We start from the raw sequence: 9,375 nt of genomic DNA, 5'->3' as shown, positions 1-9,375 counted from the left end.
ACTCTTGGTCAAATGTTGTTTATAAACTAGCCAAATCTCTTGTTAAGACTTTTCTTTAGTGATTTTCTTTCAAAACTTTCTTTTGGTCTCCTCGTGTAGTTATCATAAGAACATATTCTTTTGATTACTTCACTTGGTCTCTTTTGTCATGTAGATCTCATCTGTTCGAGACCATAGATCTCATCTATTCGTGTATACTTTCTATTTAGGTATACAAATCATTCTTTCTTTCGTAGATCTCATTTACTCAAGTATACAAATTATCTTTGTATTCTTTGTGTCTTCATTTTTCTCCCACTCTATCTTTAGAATAAATACACTAGATATTCAAAGATAGCTTATGAGACACAAATAATGATTTTGAAGTATAAGGAGGACTATCTCATAGATTGACTAATAGTTTTAGATTTGATGACAACATCACTTTATAATTGATCATACACAAGCCTTAAGCTTGTGGACATATAATGAATCCCATCATTATAGTTGTCTATTGGATCACTTTAAGTAGATGATCATATGTTTCTATGTGCAAGCATATAAAGACGAATTTTTAGAACAAAGAAATACGATAAAAAGGGTGACTTGGGTTGCAAACCAAGCCACCATTATCCAAAATACAACCATTGTTTAGAAAGGATCCAAAATCCATTTCCATGTCGAACAAGGAAATCAAAATAGTTCTAAAAATCCGAAACATAACTTAAAATAAGACAATAATAAAAAGCCAAGCTTCATTGGAAGCTACTCCTAGCTCCTTGATGATTTCTCAAGCTTGCTTTTCCTTTCCTTTGTCTTTGCTTGGAGGAGGCCCTATTTACAATAAAAAGGGGATACATTATCACAACTTTGTATCAAAATACCATAGTTGAATTAGAAACATAAAAGAAAGGATAGTCATTTACCTACTGGAGTGATCTTTCCAGCTTTGATGTCACCAAGATACTTGGAACAATTCCTTTTCCAATGTCTAACACCATTACAATAATGGCATTTATCAAGAGGGCCCTTATTGGTCTTGGAAGTGCTAGCTTCAAAAGTCTTAGCCTTGGTGGACATGGGAGCTTGCCTCTTACCCTTTTTCTCATTCTTTTTGAACTTCCCCTTGATCTTGGTGTTTATGTTAAGCACATCCTTAGGTGGGTTAACATTTAACCCCATGTCTCTTTCGGCTTGCACAAGTAACTTGTGCAACTCTTCAAGAGACACGTCCTTGTCTTGCATGTTAAAATTCACCCGGAATTGAACATACACTTTGACTTTGGATAAGGAGTGTAGAATCCTATCTACAATGAGCTCTTTGGGGATTTCAACTTTTTGAATCTTCAAAGTCTCGACTAGCTCCAACAATTTGAGCACGTGAGGGCTAACCCTTTGGCCCTCCTTGAAATCGAGATCAAAGAATGCCGAGGCCGCCTTATATTGGACGATTCTCGGAGTTTGTGAAAACATTGTCACAAGTTTGGAATAGATTTCATTAGCGGTGCCCATTTTAAAGGCTCTCCTTTGGAGATCCGCCTCCATCGTAAAAATCAACACATTTTTCATTGTGGCGGACTCTTTGTTGTAAGCCTCATATGCTTCCCTATTGGCGGCACTCGACCTAGCATTAGGTTCGGGTGGAGAGGCCTCGGTGAGGTAACGAAGCTTGTCGTCACCTTGGGCGGTTAATTTGTGTTGGGCATCCCAATCGGAGAAATTTGACCCATTCTTTTCAAGTTTACAACGATCCATGAAGGATCGGAGCCATGAAGCATTAGTGAGAGGTGCGGCGTTGGTGTTTGGTGCGGCCATTTGTTATGAGAAATAAAAGTGGTCTACAAAACGAAAATAGAAGGAATAAAACATTTTTCGTTTTCAAAATAATAATAACACTCTTAAAAAATTTAATTTAAACAAGTTTTATTGCATTTATCTAGTGACCTCTACCCAACTTGATAAATGATTCCAAGACCCAAATTCATATTAACTTGGGCACTGGGTAGCCGATTCATCCCTTATCAATATAAATAGGTGGATTAACTCTTTAATCGATTCTACTTTTAGAACTCTTGGTCGATAAATTACATTAATATTTATCTATAGCCCGGAACACATGCGACTACGGTCACGAATACTTCCGTTGAGGTCAATCCAAATTTCAAATAAATGTGTCCATGATCCAAATTCACATTAACTTGGGCACGGGTTAGCCGATTCATCCCTCATCAACATGAATTCGGTGGATAGACATTTATCATCCACTTCCCCTACGTAACAAGGTTTGTACCCCGGGGTGGCCGAGTGCACTCTCTCGCGAAATAGGTTTTCATGGTTTCCACTTTTTGGTAAGGCTAAGTCTCAGTTGTTTATTTTAGCGAGAGGTCATGTCAATTTATTATCTATCACGTTTTAAGTGAACTAAAGCGGTGAACTACGATAATTGTAATTGACACGGTCGATAAACTCAATTAAAATGCATGTTTAGTTATGGCGATTTAGCGATGCATGCAACATATAAATAAAATGCAAAGCATAAATAAAATCCTAATATGGCCTTCCTAAAATAGTAAATCTAATAAACTATTATAAATTCGGAAACCAACTCCTTTGGTCCCTTGAACTTCGGTCTTGGCACGCATTTCAAGGCAACATTTTCTTTAATGGATCGCCTTCTCGAGTGGCACCGTCTTCAAGGAACTCCGGAATAAATAAATTACATAATTTCCTATTATAAATTTGTAATTAAAAATAAAAATAAATCTATTAAATTACAAAACGGTGATACGAGATCACAATAAATTACAACCGAATCGATATTCCCATACATTTCGGGTAATATCAATTAAAACTAAGGCCATACTAAGTAAAATTACATAATTTAAAAATTACATAAAATTAAAAATGACAATCATAAATAAAATGCAGCATTATAATATGTATGAACATGCCCAATTTTATGCTAAATCGCCTTTAAGGAGCCAATATCGTATATTAATCGGTTTTTACGGATTTGCATGATTTAACCTTTTATAATCACAATAATGACATAAATTCATATTTATGTACAAGTTAATTACCCTAACCAACTTAGGACTCAAAATTAGTCTCCACTAACATATTGACAATAATTAACTTATATTTCTTAATATTGTTCATAAATGGGCTTAAAATACAAAATTATGTCATAAACTTCAAATTAAATCATAAAATTTCAAATAAATTTGAAATTTGAAATTTGAAATTTAAACTCATGAACATTCGGGAAAAATACCATGACACTCATAATATTCATAAATCATGCATAAAGACTTCATTATAGCCAAATATTTTACACACATCTTGTAAAATTTCATGTGACAACAAACTAAATTTCTATGACCAGATTCGAAATATAACTCATATTAACCTATTTTCCCATTTAAATACGATTTTAACTTGAAAAATCCATATTTCAAGCAATACAACTCATTTTATTATGAAAATTTACAGGCCATCAGTAGATAATATATGTGAAAACATATCCAAAAACCACTGGAAAAATCGAAGTTTAGCTATTTTTAATCCAAAAATGAAATTTTTATCATAAAATCACATTTTAATGCCATTATTATATAAAATGAACAATAAAAATCCATAAATAAACCAAAATATCCTAAATACATTTATGGACCAGAAACTTTAACATGCAAATTGTAGATACCCGTAGCCGTCGATATTGGAATTTATAGAGAACCCGACAAACACCCGATGATGATAGGACACATGTATTTATTAGTTGTCATTGTCATTATTTGGGTTCGTTTTACGATGTAGAATGAGCGTTGTCGACGGAGTATTTTTTTAATTTAAATGATATTTAAATTAAAGCTTTTTTAAGGTGAATTCATTTTATTTAATTTTGAATTTATTTTCTCAAGTTTATTTTATTGAAAATAAAATAAATAATTGATTTGAAAAATCATTTTATGAGTATATTTGATTTGAAAAATCCTTTATTTTAAAGTATTAATCGATTTGAAAAATCGATTTAAAAATCGAAAAAAACTCGTTTTAAACACGCGTTTTGGAGCTCGATTATAGCTCGGTTCTTGAGCCCGTTTTCTTTACGAGTTGGCACGAATATCGAGTACACTAACCAACCTAAGCCTCTACCCATCCAAACCCAGTTCGAACCCCCATAACCACGGCCCAAATCCCGTCCAAAACACTCCCCAACAGCCCGCAAAAAAACACGAGCAACCCCCCTGTTTTGCGTGCCAAATCCCGAGCCCAAAACCCGCTCCAAATACCACCAAAATCCGTGCCCATTAACCCTAACCCATACCCTAGTATCCTACCCATATTACCTTAGCTTAACCACCAAGAAAACCCCTCACAAAGCCTCTCAAACCCTCACAAAAGCTGCTGGACAGCAGCTATGCGCAAATGAGCCTGTCTGCCTCTCCCCTCTAAAACCCTACCTTAACTCCTTATAAATACCCCCCCTTCACCATAAATTCTTTCCTATAAGTTCTCCATAGATAAAACCGTCATTCACAAGCTTTAAACTCCAGAAAAAAACCCTAATTGCCTCTCAAAAACCCTCCACAAAACCGACTTACAAACTAAGAATCAGTTTGTGTGTCCTCTTTGAAACCCTTCGTTCTCCCTTCAAACCTCCATCAAAATTCGAGTTTCTTGTTCCAAATTAACCATACAACATCCATCTACACATTGGACAAAGATTTACGAGCCAAATTGCCCTTGAGAGTACACGAATTCCCTCGAAAAACAGAGTGTTATACACTCTGTTTTCGTGGTTTTTCCTGTCTGTCCAGTTCTGTTTGTGCTCGTTTTTCGTGCCCAATAACTCAAAACGAGCAGGGATTGTTTTAAGATCTCTGTTCTCCTCTCTTTCTAGTTTTCAAAACATCTTTTAAATCGAATTTTCACTGTGAAACGAGAGAGAAATCGCAGTTTGAAAGTTGCTGTCCAGATTTACAAAAAACGTGTTGTTTGATTTGTTTCTTCGTCGACGACGGCCTCTCGAGATAAAATCTACCATCGATTACGACCCAAGATGGTGTCAACGATACATGTAGGTTGAGGGTGCATCAAATCCTCCTCTTTCTCCCTTTTATTTCGTTTTTTTATGTTTGTTTTCTTATAGTTCGTTTTTGTTTGTTTATCGTTTTTGTTTATCGATTGTTATCATTAACTATGAAACTATTTTAGTCCGAGTATGAGTTAAAGTACCACCATGAACACCCGCGTTGACTTGAGATGGGAAAGAAACCGCTACATCAGTCGGTCGTAACCCCCGTCTCATTTACATATCCTCGTGTTCAAGGTAGGGCATTAATAAAACGAATTCTAACTTCGCTCTTCGCTTTTGACCCCTTTGTTTGTTTCGGCCAATTCGACCCACCTTAGGACCCGTTGCATGTTAGTGTGACCTCTGATTGTTAACATATAACTCGTTTAGATGACATTAGATCAATTTAATAACCTAATTAGACACGTTAGGGTACATCGACATAGCTTTAAAAATCAACTGACGATTCTGTAACTTAATTGAATGCATCTCTCTCTTTCACCTAATTTCTCACTAGTATAAGAGTGCGTGATTAGCACCTTCTTATTAACACTCGACGAGTTAATTTAATTAGCGAACTTGACCAAATTTGACCCCTTTAGGCCGTATAGAATACATCTTGGCGTGACATCATCTCAATCGATCAACGTCGTTTCTAACTTGTTTTCTAGCCCGCTTTCGAACTTGTTTCGCAATTAATTGATCTAACTAATGAACCTGACCTAGGACCTAGGGTAGCCGTGTCTAGAGTGGCCGTGGCTTGGCCGTGTCCTTTGGTCTTTCTTGTTTCGTTTGTTTTATATCGTTTGTTCTTTATTGTTTTGTCGCTTGTAATTTATCGTTTGTTCGTCTAGTTGTAATTTTCAAGTTAGCTTTCTTTTATCGAGTCAAAACCTCTTCCAAAAACCTTAGTCTTGTTTGGTTAGATGGTTGTGCCCCAATGCATGTAAGAGCGTAGTAAATCGCATGTTGTTTAAAGCAACATGGCCCGATTTATGCTAATGCATGCTTTGGTGTGTGACCCAATATCTAATTCGATAAGATTAAGCGAAAGCACACATTACGAGGAGTGACCCAAGGCCGTGAGTCATGTAAGCCGTGGGCCACCCCTTTGTGCGCGTTTTCCTAGGCCGAATGGCCGTGTGTCGTGTATGGTGTCGTATATAGCAATTGTATTTAGATCGAGTTGTATCTTTAATTCCTCGTTGTGTCGGCATGAAATGCCTGGGTTGTAATAGGGTAGATCCCAACGGCTCCCCCATTCCCATCAAGCCTTGTTTGTTTCGTTTATATGTTGTTAAATCAATCAACCCACATGCTAAATTACAACTTTGACAAAGTTAGTTTAGTTGCATCTAAATCGACATGGAAACTTCACATGTTAGGGTTTTAAAAACGATGTTTGCATATCATATATCGTAGTAGCTATGACCTTGTTTGAAATCCGATACTTGACTTAGTAGAGGCCGTTATTGACGGGCGGGGTTAGGTGTCCTTATGGGCTTCCTACCACGTACCCTCACCCCTTACTCAAGATCTATGGTTTGTGGATCCGTCTAAATACCATTGGATTACGAGAGTCATTCAAATCGAGTGATATAGGGTAAAAGTCTTTATCTTTAATCACTCGTAGTCGATTGGCTTTATGCTTTTCGATGAAAGGTGTAAAGTTGACTTGAACGGTTCCAAGTTCCCAAAAAACTTGGTGGCGACTCTAATTTGTCTTAATTCGGTTCGAAAGAACCACGAGTCGATTATGCCTAGTGTGGATCCCGCGGACGTAGTTCCCGAGGGCCTTGTCCACTGTTTGGCGACTCCGCTGGGGAAAAGAGGACTAGTTACACTTTGTTTCTAGGGTCTTTTCCTCCGAGGTGAAACTTGAAAAGAAAGTATTGGAAAGTAAAACATTACTCATAGTGCTACGATTCATGCATAAACCCTTAAGGACTTTCCCGGGCCGTCCCAGCGTTTCTTTGTGATGCGTGGGGGGCGACGTCCCACTATGCCAGGAACTTGCACATTGCTTGCTTCCGCTCCTCCTCGTCGTGGTTCTTGATTGTGGGGACGCTCTTCTAGGTACTCTACCTAAAGGCCCTTGCTCTATAAGACCCAAAAAGGATGGAGGGCATAGACCTTCTTGTAGAAGACTTGCCGAGACTTAGAGATGTCTAGGAGCATACATCCTTATAACATGAGAATGACAATGTGCAAGGTGTTTTTCCTGAGTCTTTTTAAATTTTCCATGTCCTTTTCAAAACCGAACTTTTGAACAACTTACTGTCAAAATAGCATGATTTTCAAAACGCGGAATGCTGCCCAAATAGAACTAGAATTTTCGCCAAAAATAAGCTTTTATAGCCGATGTCATCCATATCAAATCTCATTTTCAAGTCAATCCTTCGTTTTCAAAATCAATTCAAAATGTTTCTCGAACCTCAACCAAGCATGAAATGCGTCGAGTCAGAACCCGGTCCCGGCCGTATTAGGCCAGGCGTTTTTTCGTTCCAAAAGTCTAGAACACGACCCTGTTGGGTCACCCAAGCTCACCTCTTGGGCTTTGAGTCATGTTGGTCGACCAATTGGTCTAGGATAGTCCACAGAAACACCCAAGCTAGGCCATTTAGGGCGTTTCACCCGAAACTATGGGCTATGTTAGTCCAATCACGGGTTTAGTCACACTGAGTCCAGTTTAGAATCGAGCTATGACAGCTTGAGTCATGTCGTCTTGTCGAGTCTAAAATGAATCAAGGTCTAAATCCAACCGTGAGTCGAACCTTTGGTTAGTCAGTCTCAAGTCGAGTCTTTGCTTGAGTCAAGTTGGTGTCGTGTCCTTAAGTGTGCAGGGGCTCTTACTTTAAATATTGACTCGGTTCGGGGTTTTCTTGTAGAAAGGCCGCCAAAAACCCGACGTCAAGCAATGAAAGATGCTTTTAACAAGCTCACTGAGGCCGTGAACCTCATAATGACCCGAATGGATGCAATCGAATCTAAGCTGGGTGAAGATTCCCCTCTATCTACCCCACCTCTGACTGATCTGGAGAAACGGTTCAAGTTCATCGAAGACCGTCTGAAACTCTCCCAGGGGAAGAACATCCACTATGAAAATGCTAGGGCCTATGCCCCAGTTCAGGATAAGTTGCCCACGAACATGGTACTCATTGACATCCCAAAGTTCATGGGCACCGAAGATCCAGTCCACCATGTTAAGGCCTATAAAGGGTACTTAGCACCAAGGGAGTACCCGCGACATGCTCTATGAAATTTTTGCCCAATCTCTGGATGAACACCCGAAGGCGTGGTTCTATAATCTTGACCTTAAGAACTTCCCCACTTTCAAGATATTACGGTGGAGTTCTCAGTAAGCACTATCTTGACAATGTTGAGATTCAAACCAACATAAGGACTTTGGAAGTAATGACACAGAAGGAAAAAGAGGGCTTTACTGAATTCCTCGCAAGATGGCGCGCTGAAAGCGTGAAACTAGCTAAGAAGCCTGATGAAGTTGAAATGGTAGATAAGTTCGTGAAGAATTTACGACCTGTTTACCGTAATGCTCTGAAATACCAGAATTTTGGTTCTTTTAAAGAATTGATAAGAATCGGGATAAAGGTAGAGGATGATGTCCGAATGGCTGAAGCTGAGAAGCCAAAAGGATACCAAGGGGCTTCGTCATCTAAAGCAAAAGCACCGGCAGCGGCCCACTTTGTTGAAACTGTCAATCTCTTAGATGGATAATCAAAAAGGCCTCCGCGCCAAGCTCCGAGGGTATTCACCGATATCGGGTGCACTTACGCCTACGCTCTCCAAAGGCTCATGGCCCAAGGAAAGTTGAAGCCCATTGGTCCAACTCCGGATCCACCTGCTGAACAACAAGGCAAATGGTACAAACCGAATGCCTACTGTGCCTTTCATCAAGGGAAGGGACACGATACTGAAAGGTGCTTTAGACTGAAGCACGAAATTCAAGACATGATTGAGAACGGAACGCTCCCAATCCCGGCCATAAAGCCCAACAACGTCACCAACCCCTTTGGGGACCACACTAACTTTGTCTCTACCGAAGATAGTGTTGATTACTCTCACTTGATTCGCCCATGTCGTCTGAAAGGGGTTTCATCGGAAGAATATTCGTGGATTGCTCCGAATTCCTACCAAGCTCGAGAAACGAGATTACATTCGGGGATTTTGTTGTTGATTGCACTCCTTACATACTCCGAAGCGAAAATGAAATCAATGGCGTTTGGGCTGATGACGAAGATGATGTTTACCTCGTCAAAGGTGCGACAATCCCTCACACCCAAGAAGAAATCTTAAAAGTG

This window comes from Silene latifolia, chromosome 11 (genome assembly GCF_048544455.1).
Source record: "Silene latifolia isolate original U9 population chromosome 11, ASM4854445v1, whole genome shotgun sequence".
Classification (NCBI taxonomy): Eukaryota; Viridiplantae; Streptophyta; class Magnoliopsida; order Caryophyllales; family Caryophyllaceae; genus Silene; species Silene latifolia.
The sequence above is the reverse complement of the archived record's forward strand: the minus strand, read 5'-3'. Positions refer to the sequence as shown.